The following is a 17,924-nucleotide window of genomic DNA, read 5'->3' as shown; positions in this document are numbered from 1 at the left end:
GTAGAACACAGGGAAGACTTCAAGATTCAAGGATTGGAACACCGTAATGTTCCAAATCCAACAACGATCAAAGCAAAGAAATCCCTGCTTCTGACTCACTGAATGGTATTAACACTTTAGTGGTATGACATCCTAAAAATGGCCACAACAAAGAAAAAATTGACACAAATATCAATCCTCGTGAGAAAAGTGATCTTTGTTATTGCTGTTGAAGTCAAAGGCAAACTTGCATGCCTAATTTATGGCTCTGTGTTAACAGAAATGGAAAGTCAATCTGGAGCATAATTCAAGCTCAAAGCAGGCTAAACAGAGGTAGAAGTAGAGAAGAAAGAAGAGAGCTAAGGTCAGATGTATATGATCTTCCAGCCATTGTAGGATCTGCTTATTCCTTCTGGCTATGTCTGATAAATTAATGAAAACAATCAGAAACCAAAAGAAGGTAGGCTAATCAGCAAGCTTAGAGTAAAATACAAAGAATCTCGTCCTAAAATCTTCTTTCACAAGGATATTTCAAAAGATTTTAAAAATTGGATCCTTTGAGTATGACATCTCATTCCTGTAATCTGATATCCTTGGAAGACATAGGTATAAGGAAGGGGGAAGTGAGAACTTATCAGAAAAAGAGCCAAGGTGGGAGGTGTGGCTCAGAGGCTGAAGTGCCTGTATACCAAGAGCAATGCCCTGGGTTCAAACCCCAGTACTGCCAAAAAAATAAAATAAATGAGCCAGGCACCCCATAATCCAAGCACTCGGGAAGAAGAGGCAGGAAGACAGCTAGTCAAAGTCCAGCCTAAAGCACACAGCAAGACTTGTTCTCAAGGTACTTAAAGAAGACTGTTTGTTTACCTCTGAATTCCCCATTTAACAAGGGCTATAGCATCAGTTCCCTATACACAACACAAAGAAAAGAATGGGATGGGAAGAGAGGATGGACACATGAACACATGTATGTGGTCAGAGGCAACTGAACTCTGTCACTCTACCCCCACTTCTAAGCCTAAATCCATTCAGTTGTCAAGACTGGATGAGAAGTAAATTTTAAGTCCTCCCCTTCTACATAATGTTGACACCTGCCTGGGGTAACCCACCAGAACATAGCACTGTGCATGTTCAAATTCTGGGAACCCAATGCCTTCAGTCTAGCAACAAGGTGCCAGGGCAGGCTGCTCACCCACTTCATCAACTTACAGGCCTTGTAGCTGCTCCTACCCACTGCCAACTACCCAAGGCATTTCCTCAGCAACACACTGGGAGTTAGGCACAGTGCCCCTCAAACATGTCAAAGAAATGAGCCCAGTGTGGCAGTGACCTCAGGAGGAAAGTTAGTGGAAGGATGGCCTGGGCTTGATTGAGACACTGTCTCATTTCTCACAAAATAAAACAAAATGTCTTTTAGAGAAGACATCTAAACATTGCCAGGAAGCCTGCCACCCACAGCCTGGCCACACCAGTACTCTCATGAGTCTACCTACTAGAGAGAAGCTCCTAGTGGGCCACCCTGAGCCCCAAGGGAACCCCTTCAAGGTGGAGTGCACAGCTCAGAACATGCTGAGCCTCTAAGGGGGGAGGGGGTGCAAATGGCAGGGTGTCTGGGCAGACCAGATCTAGGGGCAGAGGGCCGGACATGTTCTGGGTGAGGGGCCAAGAGCCAGCTGGCTGAGGCTGGGAAAATCCCCGGGCGAGGTGCCAAAGGTCGACCAGCCCTGGTGATAAGGACGTCAGGTGCCAAGGGCCACACATGGTCTCAAGGCAACCTGGACAGTGGGGCTGGGGTCCACATTGGGTCTTGGGAGGGTGAGTGGCCCAGGGCTGGTGGGCTGGATCTGTAGGCATATTGAGATGAGTGGCCAGGGCCAACAGGGGTCCCTGGGCAGCTGTAATGAGGGGCTGAGGGCTGGGCCGGGGTCTCAGGCAGCCAGAACAAGGGGACAAAGTTCCCAGGAATTCCATGAGGAAGGGCGCAGGGCCAGCAGGTCTCAGGAACAGCCATGCTAGGTCCAACAGTCAGCCTTTTACTTTCCTTCCCAGGACCAGTACTCTACTGCATGCACATGCTATGTTCTCCATGTACACTCCACTATGTGTCAATACTCCACTGCATACACATGCCACATTTTCTGTATACAGTCCACTATGTGTCAATACTCCACTGCATGTACATATTGTGTTCTCCATGTACAGTCCACTCTGTGTAAATACTCCACTGCATGCACATGCTCTGTTCCCATGTACAGTCCACTGTGTGTAAATACTCCACTGTGTGTGCATGCCATGTTCTCTGTGTACAGCCCACTATGTGTCAATACTCCACTGTGTGCGCATGTCATATTCTCCATGTAAACCCATGTTGTGGAAATACTCCACTGCGCATTCATGTGGTATTCTCTGTGTACAATCACCTGCCAAGAGGTCCTTAGGTTGCTTCTGGCTTCTTTGACTACGGTGAACAATGTTTTATGAACATAGGTGTGTCTGTCCCTACCTTCTTCTGTTGGCATACACTTGGGAACTAGAGGTGTGTACCATCTCCCTGCACCAGCATTTGGGGACCAAGCCTCTGCTCTGTAAAACTCCGGGACACTCTAAGCACATCACCTCTTAGAATCTAGCACAATTAGTCCTTTTCATTTTTGTCACTTTAATAAATTTGAAATCGATTTTGATCCACTTTTCCCTAATCACCAGTGTTGGGCATCTTCTCCTTGTACCTTTCATGATATCCACAAGGCCTTTTGTGACCCTGGATGCATTTTGCCCAATTTTTACCATGTGTGTTATTGTTACCTTCAAATAGTTTTACAGAAGAGTTTTGATTTAACGTGTCCATATATGTGCACAGTGTATCTTGTACAAGCATTCTCCCTCCATTAATTTCACTTCCTCCAACTATCCCAAACCCGCTTATATCATTCAGTTTCCACGTTCCATTTTCACATACATATATTGAGACTGATATGTACATCCTCCCACCATTCTTCTCTCTATTCATTTTTCCCCTACCATTAGCATCCACATGCTCTAGTCAAGACACATTTCAGTTTCCTGATATTCATTTGTTAAACTATTAGCTTTTTGATGGGGTTATGCCATGGAATCTCACTCCAGCCTATACCATACTTTAGTCAGTTTGGTTTGGCATACATACATCCACACCCACACCCACACACATATATTTATATTTATACTCTAGATATATGTCATGCTAGCTTATACTATATTTTAGTCAGTTTGGTATGACCAGTATGTTTGTTTTAGGTATAAGATCCACATATGTTCCATGCACTAGTGGCTTATGCCCATAATTCTAGTCACTTGGGAGACTGAGGACTGATTGTAGTTCAAAGCCAGTCAGGCAAGAAAACTGTGATATTTTTATCTCCAATTAACCACCCAAAAGCTAGGAATGGAGCTGTAGCTCAAGTGGTAGAAGGCTATCCTTCAGTGAAAAAACTAAGGGACAGCACCCTGAAATCTAGACCCTGTACTGGCAACAAAGAAAAGTTTAAAAAGAGTTGCATATGAGAAGCGACATGAGCTCCTTATCTTTCTGAGCCTGGTTGCTTCACTTCAGATTCATCCATTGCCCAGCAACAACAAAAAATTCTTGTGTGTGTGTGTGTGTGTGTGTGTGTGTGTGTGTGTGTGTGTGTGTGTGTGTGTGTGTGTGTGTGTGTGTGTGTGTGTGTGTGTGTGTGTGTTTGTGTAATGGTCCCGGGGCTTAACTCAAGGCCTGGATAATATCCCAGAGCTTTTATGCTCAAGATTAGCATTCTACCACTTGACTCATCTCTGCTTCTGGCTTTTTAGTGGTTAATTGAAGAAAAGAGTCTCACTGAGTTTCCTGCCCAGGCTACCTTTGAATCACAAGCAGCATCAGATCTCAGCCTCGTGACTAGCTAGTATTACAGATGTGAGCATCAGAACCCAGAAGAAGTATATATGATTTTTCTTTCTTTTTTTTTACAGGAGTCTAAAGTTCCCTGAGTCTCATAAAAGGCTTTACATTTAGACTCTTGACCATTGTTGGAAATTTTAAGACTGTGGAGAGTCTTAAGATTTTACCTTTTGAGAGGAACATGATCCTGAAGGGTCCAGGGGCAGAATGTTATACCCTTAAAATGAAATGTCCACCACCAGCTCATATTTTCAAGGCATACTGCCCAACTAATGCTGCTGGAGGAGAAACGTATTAGCTTACTTCTAAACTTAAATAGAAGTAGAATGGCAGCCATATTTCAGCATCTTAGACATCCCAGCCTTTTCATGGAGCTGGTATAGTTTTCAGATATCAAAACAATATTTTGGAGGATCTACGTATCTTGACTGTCCCCACTAGCTCCTTTATATAATTTGGATTACTGATAGAATTATGGATCTCCTACAGACGTCTGCTTCGAAGGTGTTTCTGAAAACCAGTACCTCCAGCTAACAACATTGTTTGTTCCTTGCTTACATAGTCCTTCCTCCTCCATCTCCTTCTTCTCTTCTTACTCCTCCTGCTCTAGCCTCTTCTCCTCTTCTTCCTCCTCCTCCTCCTCCTCCTCCTCCTCCTCCTCCTCCTCCTCCTCCTCCTCCTCCTCCTTCTCCTCTTCCTCCTCCTCCTCCTCCTCCTCCTCCTCCTCCTCCTCCTCCTCCTCCTCCTCCTCCTCCTCCTCCTCCTCCTCCTCCTCCTCCTCCTCCTCCTCCTCTTCCTCCTCTTCTTCTTCCTTCATTTCTATTTTTATTTTTTGGTTGGTTGTGGGGCTTTACCTTTTTTTTCAAGGTGGTATTCTAACACTTGAGCAATACTTCTTTTCCTGTTTTTTTTTATGGTTAATTGGAGATAAGAGATTCATGAACTTGTCTGTACAAGCTGGCTTCAAACTGCAATCCTCAGATCTCAGCCTCCTAAGTAGCTAGGATTACAGGCTTGACCACTGGTTTCCACTATTACTGTAAATAGGTCTTTAAGAAGATATTGCACTACTAAAACCCCAACTTTTAGCTCAGTGCTTATCACTAAAGCACCAGGTTAGGAGAGCAGACTCAGGACACTCTCCCTGGATTGACAGACCTAGCTCTTACTCTTAGAACACTCATGCCACAGAACATGGGCAAATGAAGGCATGCATGTCATTAAGGAGATACATGGCTTACACAAACAGGTCACAAGGACAACTGGAACTTAGTAGGCACTGTATAAGGTTCAGCTGCAATAACCAGTAAAAATAAACAGTATCACATCCACTTGATCTTGTGATATATCTTGTTTGTCATATATTAATTTGTTGAATTTTTATGTTCTTTTTGCCTGTCCTTGTGCTTCAACTCAGGATCTGGGTGCTGTCCCTGAGCATTTGTGCTCAAGACTAGTGCTCTACCACTTGAGCCACAACTCCATTTTAGGCTTTTCTTGGTTAAATGGAGATAAGAATCTCATGGCCATTCCTGCATGGGCTAGCTTTGAACCTTAAACCTTAGATCTCAGCCTCCTTTGTAACTAGGATTACAGGAATGTGTCACAGCCACCTAACCTTTATATAATTTTAACACATTAAAAATATTTGCCATGAGCAAAGACACACAAACAAGAAATTATTCATCCAGACAATAAGTAATTACAGAATGAAAGGTGACTTTCAAGGCACTGAAGCTGCTCTTCCTTGGCTTCACCAAGATATAATGGAAAGGAGTAACCACTGAGAGTTGAACTTTCAATTGAATTAAATTCTAAGTCTATCTGAAGATTATGGCACCCAGGGTTGAATGTAGGGTTGGGCACTGTCCCTAAGCTTTTCAGCATAACATTTGAGCCATGGCTCCCCTTGGGGCATTTTTGGTGGTTGATTGGAAATGAGAGTCTCAGAGACTTTCTGCCATTGGGTGGCTTTGAACTACAATCCTTAGATCTCAGCCTCCTGAATAGCTATGACTATAGGCATGAGCCACTGGTACTTGGCAATTTTACATTGTATTTAATGAAACTCTTGAAACTCAAAGCATTTTACATTTTGTGTACAGTTTAGCTTCACTGTACATCCATTGGTAGTAATAACCACTGAGATATGTATATAATATTACATATATATTTTCTACATTATGGGATGTGTGTATTTACTTATTATTATTACTACAGATCATTTTCACATGTTGAGTTATTTGATGTTTGCAAAATTAATCACATCAAGCAGTGTTTTAAATAACTCATGCTAATGCAGTCTGATTGTATTTCATGAATGTATTTAAGATTGCAACCTCTGAGCAGAAAAATGATCAGTAAAATATGTGAGACCTCTTATTATAAGGTCTACAGTAAATTTAGAAACAAGTGACCAGATAATATCAGCAAGAGACAACTTATCTCCATTTCAGCGATCTTAAAGCTGTTCTTAATCCTGAAGCAAATAGCATTGGTTTACTTACAGTTATTATGGTCCTTTGTGATTTGGAAATTAAGATGCAATGCTCATAGGACAAGCCCTAAGAACTTGTATGCTAACATTGCTGGAAGGAGAATAGGAATAAAGTGGGGAAGTGGTCTGAGTCCAGAAGGCCAATGGGAAGACAATAGCCTCTTCTCTTAAGTGGATGGTTTTATGGTGGTATAGTGGCAGCTTAAAGGTACCAGAGACAACATTGGCTTACCACTGTGCTTCACAATGTATGGTCTCTTGTATAGGTATTAACGTTGTTGAAGAAAGAATATTCAGTCTGGCATGTAGCTCAGTGGCAAAGTGATTGTCTAGCAAGCACAATGTCCTGGGTTCAATTCCAACTACCAAAAATGAACAGACCAAAAAAAAAAAAAAAAGAATCTTCTGTTGGCACTGGTAGTTTACACCTGTGGTTCTACCTACTTAGGAGGCTGAGATCTGAGGATCAAGGTTTGAGTCGTGAGGCTATTATCTCCAATCAACCAGCAAAAAGCTAATAGTAGAGGTGTGGATTGAGTGGTAGAATGCAAAACTTGACAAAAAAAGCCAAGCAAGAATGAGAGGACCTGAGTTCAAGCCTCAGTTCCAGCACAATTAAAAAAAAATCTTCAGAATCTGGGCACTGGTGGCACACACCTGTAATACTAGCTACTCAGGAGGCTGACATCTGAGGATTGAGATTTGATGTAGGCTAGTCAAAAAAGTCCCTGTGAGATTCTTATCTCCCATTAGACCCTAAAAACTGGAAGTGGAGTTGTGGCTCAAGTGGTAGAACACTAACCTTGAGCACAAAGAGGCCCAGGGACAGTGCTCAGGCTCTATGATCAAGCCCCAAAACAGAAACAAAAACAAATCCTCAGAAAATTTAAAATGGCCCCTGAGCAAAATCACAGAGTTAATGGGTGTCAGGATCAGGGCTCAAATCTTGATCTGGGTACAAAGTACATTTTCTCCTTAAGTTGTAGTAAAAATTTTTATTATTTTTCACAATGTGAAAATGTGTAAATCAGTGACATTTAGCAATTCACAATTTTGTGTTACTATTGCATGATTTCTGGAGTATTTTTATTTGCCCTAAAGAAGACCTATTAAGGAGTAATTCTCCAACATTATATTGCCCCTAACTCCTGGGAGCACTAACCTACTCTGTCCCTACAGATTTGCCTATTCTATAGATATTTTATATCAGTGAAATCATACAATAAATGGCCTTTTATCTCTGCCTTCTTTTAGTTAGTACAGTGTTTGCAAAGGTAGCCTATATCACTGCATGCATCAAAACCTTTTGTCCAACCAGGAGGCAGTGGCTCACTTCTGTAATCTTACTCAGAAGGCTGAGATCTGAAGAACACAGTTCAAAGCCAGCTGGGGCAGTAAAGTCTATGAGATTCTTATCTCCAATTAACCACCAGAAACCAGGAGTGCCAGTATGGCTCATTCTGGTAGAGCACTAATATTTACGGTAAAAAGCTCAGGGCAGCACTCAGACCCTGCATTCAAGCCCCACAACAACAAAAAGCAAGCAAGCAAGCAAACAAACAAATCAACTGAAAAATACCTTCTGGCCATATAATCTTTTTTTTCCACTATATTTTATTGTTAAGTTTATTTAGTGACAAGAAGGGAGGTAGGGAGTTTCCCAAGTGAGTTAAGTTGGAAGTTGGATACAATTCAGGATCTAGGTTTTCTCCATATTTATAGTTTCAATAAAGGGTTAGTTAGAGAGAAGAGTTTTTCCCAGACTTGTTTGCCAAGGCTGGTTTTGAACCATGATCCTGACATCTCAATCTTCTCAGTAGTTAGGATGCTAGGCATACCACCTCTACTCAGCTTCAATTACTTTTTAGGTGTAAGAAAATATTACCCTGAATTTTCCCCTCCAATCAGCTCTGCCAGATATTCAAGGCAACCTATACTTCAGCAGTTGCTGGCAAAGGAATGGAAATACAATGAATCATGTAAGATTAATGAAGGTTGAGGCTGGAAGGGGCCCCATTTCCCCTGTTTCCTACAGTCACCTGATGCCTGAACATAATCCAAAATGTCAGGGAAAGTGATGGCTGTAAGATGGGGCAGCCACCAGTTGCGTGGGCAAGATTTCCTGTAGCAAACCCCTCTATCTCTGAGCTCCAGGCCTTAACTGGCTATCTGAAATGAAAAACAAAACCATCCAAATCACCAACCTCAACATGCCCAAGATGGAACTCATGGTCCCTTCCCATTGTTGCATTTAATTGTGACGAGCATTCCCATTTCAGATGCCCATGCTGGCAAAAGAATTTTCACATCAGCTTTATCATCCATACCAAGCAATGTCCAAGTCCTGCTGATCTAGTCACTGTTACTTATATCTACTGCTACCATCCTAAATCCAAGTGACCTCATCAGTTCTTCCCTGGATACTCCAGTCTAGTTTTTCACAGCACAGCTAGAGTGGGCCTTTCAAATATAAATTGGTTGTGTTTAAGGCACTGCTTCTGGAATGAGGACTAAAATGTGGTCTTTGTTCAATCATTCTCGTCCCAGTCACACTGCTTTCCTTTGAGCTTAATAAGGTTTGCACTCCATCCCACCTCAAGTCATCTGCATCTGCCCCTTGTCACCTCTCACTTTCACCTTAACCTTCATTTCCAAAGGAAAGCTTTCCCACACATCCTCATGGTCAGACCCTTGCACTAGGAGTCACATCCTCATGGCTATACCCTTGCACTGGTGGTCACATTCTCATGGTCAGACTCTTACACTGGGAGTCATATCCTCATGGTCAGACCCTTGCACTAGGAGTCACATCATTAGGGTCAGATCCTTGCACTAGAAGTCATGTCCTCATGGCAAGATCCTTGCTCTGGGAGTCACGTCCTCATGGTCACATTCTTGCACTAGGAGTCACGTCCTCATGGTCGGACCCTTACACTGGGAGTCACATCCTCGTGCCAAGATCCTTGCACTTGGAGTCACGTCCTCATGGCCATTTCCTTGCATTAAGAGTCATGTCTTCAGGTTAGACACTTGCACTGGGAGTTAGAAGAGGACTCTGTCTTTCTTTTTTTTCCTCAGTATGCAGAATAAGATCTAAGGTTCATAACAAGAAGTAGCTGGTGCCTCCTCAACCACACTCTAAATGCCAAGTACAGGGCTGTTGAATGACTAAGTGAATGGGTAACCTTCACAGAAGTGTAGCAGACAAGAACATACCCCAAGCTCCAGGGGGTTACAGGATGGCTGCGTACAATGGGTCTGCAGCCCAGGTCACCTGTGCCCATCTGCAGTGGCTCTGCCCCTGGCCCGCCTCTCACAAACAGGCCAGGGTGGGGCATGGAGGTCCTATGATGTAACAGCCTCCCAGCATGTGATTAGGCTCTCTGGCACGCAGGCTAGGGAATGGACGTGTCTCTGTGTACTGATTGGCTGTCTCGCTGCGGTTGGGCAGGCAGTGGTAGTGGCAGCGCAGAGAGGGACTAGAACAGGCCTGGCAGGGAGGGCAGAGGCAGGCAGCCTGGGTCCTCACCACAGGCTTCCCTGAGCCTTGCTTGCTTGGACTGCCCATGGTGGGCCCGCCGTAACCTTGGCAGGATAAGGGCTCCCTGGGGTGCCCTATGGTTGCCATCTGCAACACAATGCAGGAGAGGTTAAGCTGGGTCGTGGCCAACTGCTTCCACCAGCTGCTGGAGGAAGAGTGGGACCCATTCAATCTCTTGCGTTAGGCCAAGCTCTGGTGCCAGCAGCAGCTGCAGCACCAAATGCATGACCAGGTGGTAGTGACGGCTCCTGGCGGCTGGGGTGGCCGAGTGTGGCCAGGCCGGAACCTCAGTCCCCAGGCTGGGCATGGGCTGCAGCTGCAGGGAGTCCCAGAAGGAGCTCAAGAGCAGCCCAGCGCCTGGTGTGCCATGGCCAGACAGCCCCGACTGGGTACGCAGGTAGGAGAAGAGGGGCTTGGGGCTCAAGACCACCTGGCCAGCAGCCTGTACTCTCCACGTGAGTCCGTGGCACTGTGCACAGCAAGGGTGGGAGCCCTGGAGACATTGCAAGGGTCAAGAGCATTCATGGCCACGAAGATTGCACCTCAGGTGGCCCTGGAGTCAGGCAAAGTTGGGGGGTCGCGGGGCCTGTGCACAAGTCCAGAGCGGGCTGGTGCTGCGCAACCACCATCCCAGCCAGTGCACAGTGTGAAAGGGGACCGGCAAAAAGGGAAGGGGGTGACCTGGAAAGGGGGGAAAAGTGGAGGGTGGGGCGCAGGGACACGAAGGGTGCAGGGGGCGGGAGGCAGAGGACATGGGCAGGGCTCCAGTTCTCCAGTTCTCCAGCTGACGCTGGCCTGGCAGCACTTGCAGTCCTGAATCACCCCTGATTGCTCTAAAAAGGCATTCCTAACCCTGTCACCTCCAAGCTTCTAGATGCCTCCTGCCTCATCAGACCACAGCCTGGTGCAGGAAGGGGAAGGGCACCTCAGAAACCACTTACACCTTACCCGCCCTGACCTACGGCGCTTGCACCTGCCTCCCCCTTCTTCCCTGATTGCTGAGTGAGGTGTGCTGTTGTCATGAGGTTACATGTGTAGTTGTCACTTTTGTAAGTGTTGAGCTTAGTTGTCACTGTTTGGAGTAGTGAAGTGAGGTGTGCAGTACTCATTGTTCAGACTGTTCTGAGTGTTGAGGTTAGGTCTGTGGTTATCACTGTTGTGATTACTGAGGTTAGATTAGATGTGTAAGGAGAGGATACGCACCAGAAGGAGAGCACTCACTCACCAGGAAAAGAGCACTCATGAGGAAAAGAGCACTCACCAGGGTGAGGAAGCCATTGTAACAATCGTTTACAGCATTCCCTGGCCTCCTACAATCACCCCAAATATGTCAGTATACCAGGATGAGATCTGGAGGACAGATAGCTGCCTCAATGACATAGGATGGGAACTTAGGCCAAAGTGTATCCCTAGACATCACCCTTACCAGCCTATCCTTCTGGGCTGCTTACCTGAGATATTCAGGACTTGACCAGGACTCTCTGCGCCCAGATATCTACCAGACATCTCACAGGGCACATACAGTTCACCTGCCTGTTCTGCTGCTTCTGCAGCTGTAGAGAACTTCTGGAACAGAAGTAGAAAGGTCCTTCCACTGTCTAAGAAATGAAGTTCAAGTCCTCATGTTGGAAAAGATGTTAGTATTTATCCCCAATTCTTCCATGGCCAACATCTTTCTCGAAGGCAAAGAAAGGTCAGAGCCAACCTCTCACACCCCATCAACTGTTGCACACAACAGTGTTTTGCATAAACTCTTCCCCTAAACCCCCTGTGAGCCCACAGGCATAATCTGCAATTATTTGAGCCAGAACTGTCTGTTTCCAAAGAGGAATGAGGCATACGAGCATGTGACCAAGTCCATGTGAGAGCTGGCCTGCACCCAAGCACAGAACGAGCCATAAGAAGAGGTGGTCAAATGCAATAGAATTGAAAACCCAGAAATGAACCTACAGACCTATAGCCATCTAATCTTCGATAAGGAAGCTAAAACAATAGAATGGAAGAAAGACAGCCTCTTCAGTAAATGGTGCTGGCAAAATTGGTTAACTACATGTAGAAAACTAAAGCTCGATCCTTATATATCACCCTGCACCAGAATCAACTCCAAATGGATCAAAGACCTTGAACTCAAAGCAGACACTCTGAAAACATTACAGGATGGAATAGGAGAAACCCTAGGTCTCCTTGGCTCAGGCCGAAATTTTCTGAATAGAGACCTGGAAGCACAACAAATCAAAGAAAGGTTGGACAAATGGGATTGCATAAGGTTGCAGAGCTTCTGCAGGGCAAATGACATAGCTAGCAAGATCAATAGAAAGCCCACCGATTGGGAGAAGATCTTTACTAGCCATACAACGGACAAGGGTCTCATATCTAAAATATACTTGGAACTCAAAAAATTAAACCACCCAACAACAAGTCCTCAAAGAAACAACTGCCCAATAAATAAGTGGGCGAAAGACTTAAAGAGAAGCTTCTCTGAAGAAGAAAGAAGGATGGCCAATAGACACATGAAGAAATGTTCAACATCCCTAGCCATAAAAGAAATGCAAATCAAAACAACATTGAGATATCACCTCACTCCAGTTAGAACAGCAAAAATCAAGAACTCTAACAACAACAGATGCTGGAGGGGATGTGGACAGAAAGGAACCTTACTTCATTGTTGGTGGGAATGTAAACTTGTTCAACCACTTTGGAAAGCAGTATGGAGGTTCCTCAAAAGACTTCACATAGATCTCCCCTATGATCCAGCAATCCCACTTTTGGGCATTTACCCAAATGTTTACAAACAAGACCACACTAAATCTACCAGCACAACTATGTTTATTGCAGCATTATTTACCATAGCTAAGATATGGAACCAACCCAGATGCCCCTCAGTAGATGAATGGATCAAGAAAATGTGGTATATATACACAATGGAATTCTATGCCTCCATCAGAAAGAATGACATTTCCGCATTTGTTAGGAAATGGAAAGGTTTGGAAAAAATTATATTAAGTGAAGTAAGCCAGGCCCAAAGAAGCATAGGTCCCATGGTTTCCCTTATTTGCAATATCTAGTATAGGTATGAGTCAAGCGGAAAAGGTCAGATAATGTGATGTTAGGAAAATGAACCCTTAAATATGTATTTTAATGTTTTCGTTTCTTTCATGCATGTGTTTCTAACGCATTTTATAAGATTATTTCTTTGTTGCTTTGTATGTCCCTCCCCCACAGTGTAACCCCCGCTTTCACTATATTTGATGTCAGTATAACATGTGGAGGAGATGGGGACAAACAAGTCGTTTAAGGATTCAGGTGGACCTGTTGCAACAATGAGAAGTACAAAATGTCACGTCAAAACCAACTTTACAATGTCGGTGTGGGGGGGAGGGGGGATGCTGGGAAGGGAGGTGAAGGGTAAACAAAGGAGGAGGCTGCAATGCTTGGTAAGAAATGTATGCATTATCCTGCCCATGTAATTGTAGCCCCTCTGTACAGTATGTTCTCAAATAAAATAAAATTTAATAAAAAAAAAAGAAGAGGTGGTCAGCAGCCTGGTGGCACAACCCCCACAGGAACACCCACAAAAAGTATGGCCTCTGCGAATCAGAAACAAGGCATGCAAAAGCAGGACAAGGGCAGTGGTTAAACATGAACAATAGCCAGTCCACCACTCCTTCTGTCTCACAGCTACATATCCACGGTCAACAAGCCTCACAAAAACTAAACCTTAGATAAATATTAAGGAAATTGTAGAACACAGGGAAGACTTCAAGATTCAAGGATTGGAACACCGTAATGTTCCAAATCCAACAACGATCAAAGCAAAGAAATCCCTGCTTCTGACTCACTGAATGGTATTAACACTTTAGTGGTATGACATCCTAAAAATGGCCACAACAAAGAAAAAATTGACACAAATATCAATCCTCGTGAGAAAAGTGATCTTTGTTATTGCTGTTGAAGTCAAAGGCAAACTTGCATGCCTAATTTATGGCTCTGTGTTAACAGAAATGGAAAGTCAATCTGGAGCATAATTCAAGCTCAAAGCAGGCTAAACAGAGGTAGAAGTAGAGAAGAAAGAAGAGAGCTAAGGTCAGATGTATATGATCTTCCAGCCATTGTAGGATCTGCTTATTCCTTCTGGCTATGTCTGATAAATTAATGAAAACAATCAGAAACCAAAAGAAGGTAGGCTAATCAGCAAGCTTAGAGTAAAATACAAAGAATCTCGTCCTAAAATCTTCTTTCACAAGGATATTTCAAAAGATTTTAAAAATTGGATCCTTTGAGTATGACATCTCATTCCTGTAATCTGATATCCTTGGAAGACATAGGTATAAGGAAGGGGGAAGTGAGAACTTATCAGAAAAAGAGCCAAGGTGGGAGGTGTGGCTCAGAGGCTGAAGTGCCTGTATACCAAGAGCAATGCCCTGGGTTCAAACCCCAGTACTGCCAAAAAAATAAAATAAATGAGCCAGGCACCCCATAATCCAAGCACTCGGGAAGAAGAGGCAGGAAGACAGCTAGTCAAAGTCCAGCCTAAAGCACACAGCAAGACTTGTTCTCAAGGTACTTAAAGAAGACTGTTTGTTTACCTCTGAATTCCCCATTTAACAAGGGCTATAGCATCAGTTCCCTATACACAACACAAAGAAAAGAATGGGATGGGAAGAGAGGATGGACACATGAACACATGTATGTGGTCAGAGGCAACTGAACTCTGTCACTCTACCCCCACTTCTAAGCCTAAATCCATTCAGTTGTCAAGACTGGATGAGAAGTAAATTTTAAGTCCTCCCCTTCTACATAATGTTGACACCTGCCTGGGGTAACCCACCAGAACATAGCACTGTGCATGTTCAAATTCTGGGAACCCAATGCCTTCAGTCTAGCAACAAGGTGCCAGGGCAGGCTGCTCACCCACTTCATCAACTTACAGGCCTTGTAGCTGCTCCTACCCACTGCCAACTACCCAAGGCATTTCCTCAGCAACACACTGGGAGTTAGGCACAGTGCCCCTCAAACATGTCAAAGAAATGAGCCCAGTGTGGCAGTGACCTCAGGAGGAAAGTTAGTGGAAGGATGGCCTGGGCTTGATTGAGACACTGTCTCATTTCTCACAAAATAAAACAAAATGTCTTTTAGAGAAGACATCTAAACATTGCCAGGAAGCCTGCCACCCACAGCCTGGCCACACCAGTACTCTCATGAGTCTACCTACTAGAGAGAAGCTCCTAGTGGGCCACCCTGAGCCCCAAGGGAACCCCTTCAAGGTGGAGTGCACAGCTCAGAACATGCTGAGCCTCTAAGGGGGGAGGGGGTGCAAATGGCAGGGTGTCTGGGCAGACCAGATCTAGGGGCAGAGGGCCGGACATGTTCTGGGTGAGGGGCCAAGAGCCAGCTGGCTGAGGCTGGGAAAATCCCCGGGCGAGGTGCCAAAGGTCGACCAGCCCTGGTGATAAGGACGTCAGGTGCCAAGGGCCACACATGGTCTCAAGGCAACCTGGACAGTGGGGCTGGGGTCCACATTGGGTCTTGGGAGGGTGAGTGGCCCAGGGCTGGTGGGCTGGATCTGTAGGCATATTGAGATGAGTGGCCAGGGCCAACAGGGGTCCCTGGGCAGCTGTAATGAGGGGCTGAGGGCTGGGCCGGGGTCTCAGGCAGCCAGAACAAGGGGACAAAGTTCCCAGGAATTCCATGAGGAAGGGCGCAGGGCCAGCAGGTCTCAGGAACAGCCATGCTAGGTCCAACAGTCAGCCTTTTACTTTCCTTCCCAGGACCAGTACTCTACTGCATGCACATGCTATGTTCTCCATGTACACTCCACTATGTGTCAATACTCCACTGCATACACATGCCACATTTTCTGTATACAGTCCACTATGTGTCAATACTCCACTGCATGTACATATTGTGTTCTCCATGTACAGTCCACTCTGTGTAAATACTCCACTGCATGCACATGCTCTGTTCCCATGTACAGTCCACTGTGTGTAAATACTCCACTGTGTGTGCATGCCATGTTCTCTGTGTACAGCCCACTATGTGTCAATACTCCACTGTGTGCGCATGTCATATTCTCCATGTAAACCCATGTTGTGGAAATACTCCACTGCGCATTCATGTGGTATTCTCTGTGTACAATCACCTGCCAAGAGGTCCTTAGGTTGCTTCTGGCTTCTTTGACTACGGTGAACAATGTTTTATGAACATAGGTGTGTCTGTCCCTACCTTCTTCTGTTGGCATACACTTGGGAACTAGAGGTGTGTACCATCTCCCTGCACCAGCATTTGGGGACCAAGCCTCTGCTCTGTAAAACTCCGGGACACTCTAAGCACATCACCTCTTAGAATCTAGCACAATTAGTCCTTTTCATTTTTGTCACTTTAATAAATTTGAAATCGATTTTGATCCACTTTTCCCTAATCACCAGTGTTGGGCATCTTCTCCTTGTACCTTTCATGATATCCACAAGGCCTTTTGTGACCCTGGATGCATTTTGCCCAATTTTTACCATGTGTGTTATTGTTACCTTCAAATAGTTTTACAGAAGAGTTTTGATTTAACGTGTCCATATATGTGCACAGTGTATCTTGTACAAGCATTCTCCCTCCATTAATTTCACTTCCTCCAACTATCCCAAACCCGCTTATATCATTCAGTTTCCACGTTCCATTTTCACATACATATATTGAGACTGATATGTACATCCTCCCACCATTCTTCTCTCTATTCATTTTTCCCCTACCATTAGCATCCACATGCTCTAGTCAAGACACATTTCAGTTTCCTGATATTCATTTGTTAAACTATTAGCTTTTTGATGGGGTTATGCCATGGAATCTCACTCCAGCCTATACCATACTTTAGTCAGTTTGGTTTGGCATACATACATCCACACCCACACCCACACACATATATTTATATTTATACTCTAGATATATGTCATGCTAGCTTATACTATATTTTAGTCAGTTTGGTATGACCAGTATGTTTGTTTTAGGTATAAGATCCACATATGTTCCATGCACTAGTGGCTTATGCCCATAATTCTAGTCACTTGGGAGACTGAGGACTGATTGTAGTTCAAAGCCAGTCAGGCAAGAAAACTGTGATATTTTTATCTCCAATTAACCACCCAAAAGCTAGGAATGGAGCTGTAGCTCAAGTGGTAGAAGGCTATCCTTCAGTGAAAAAACTAAGGGACAGCACCCTGAAATCTAGACCCTGTACTGGCAACAAAGAAAAGTTTAAAAAGAGTTGCATATGAGAAGCGACATGAGCTCCTTATCTTTCTGAGCCTGGTTGCTTCACTTCAGATTCATCCATTGCCCAGCAACAACAAAAAATTCTTGTGTGTGTGTGTGTGTGTGTGTGTGTGTGTGTGTGTGTGTGTGTGTGTGTGTGTGTGTGTGTGTGTGTGTGTGTGTGTGTGTGTGTGTTGTGTAATGGTCCCGGGGCTTAACTCAAGGCCTGGATAATATCCCAGAGCTTTTATGCTCAAGATTAGCATTCTACCACTTGACTCATCTCTGCTTCTGGCTTTTTAGTGGTTAATTGAAGAAAAGAGTCTCACTGAGTTTCCTGCCCAGGCTACCTTTGAATCACAAGCAGCATCAGATCTCAGCCTCGTGACTAGCTAGTATTACAGATGTGAGCATCAGAACCCAGAAGAAGTATATATGATTTTTCTTTCTTTTTTTTTTACAGGAGTCTAAAGTTCCCTGAGTCTCATAAAAGGCTTTACATTTAGACTCTTGACCATTGTTGGAAATTTTAAGACTGTGGAGAGTCTTAAGATTTTACCTTTTGAGAGGAACATGATCCTGAAGGGTCCAGGGGCAGAATGTTATACCCTTAAAATGAAATGTCCACCACCAGCTCATATTTTCAAGGCATACTGCCCAACTAATGCTGCTGGAGGAGAAACGTATTAGCTTACTTCTAAACTTAAATAGAAGTAGAATGGCAGCCATATTTCAGCATCTTAGACATCCCA

This window comes from Dipodomys merriami, unplaced genomic scaffold (genome assembly GCF_024711535.1).
Source record: "Dipodomys merriami isolate MVZ:Mamm:240054 unplaced genomic scaffold, mDipMer1.0.p SCAF_292, whole genome shotgun sequence".
In the NCBI taxonomy this organism is placed as follows: Eukaryota; Metazoa; Chordata; class Mammalia; order Rodentia; family Heteromyidae; genus Dipodomys; species Dipodomys merriami.
The sequence above is the reverse complement of the archived record's forward strand: the minus strand, read 5'-3'. Positions refer to the sequence as shown.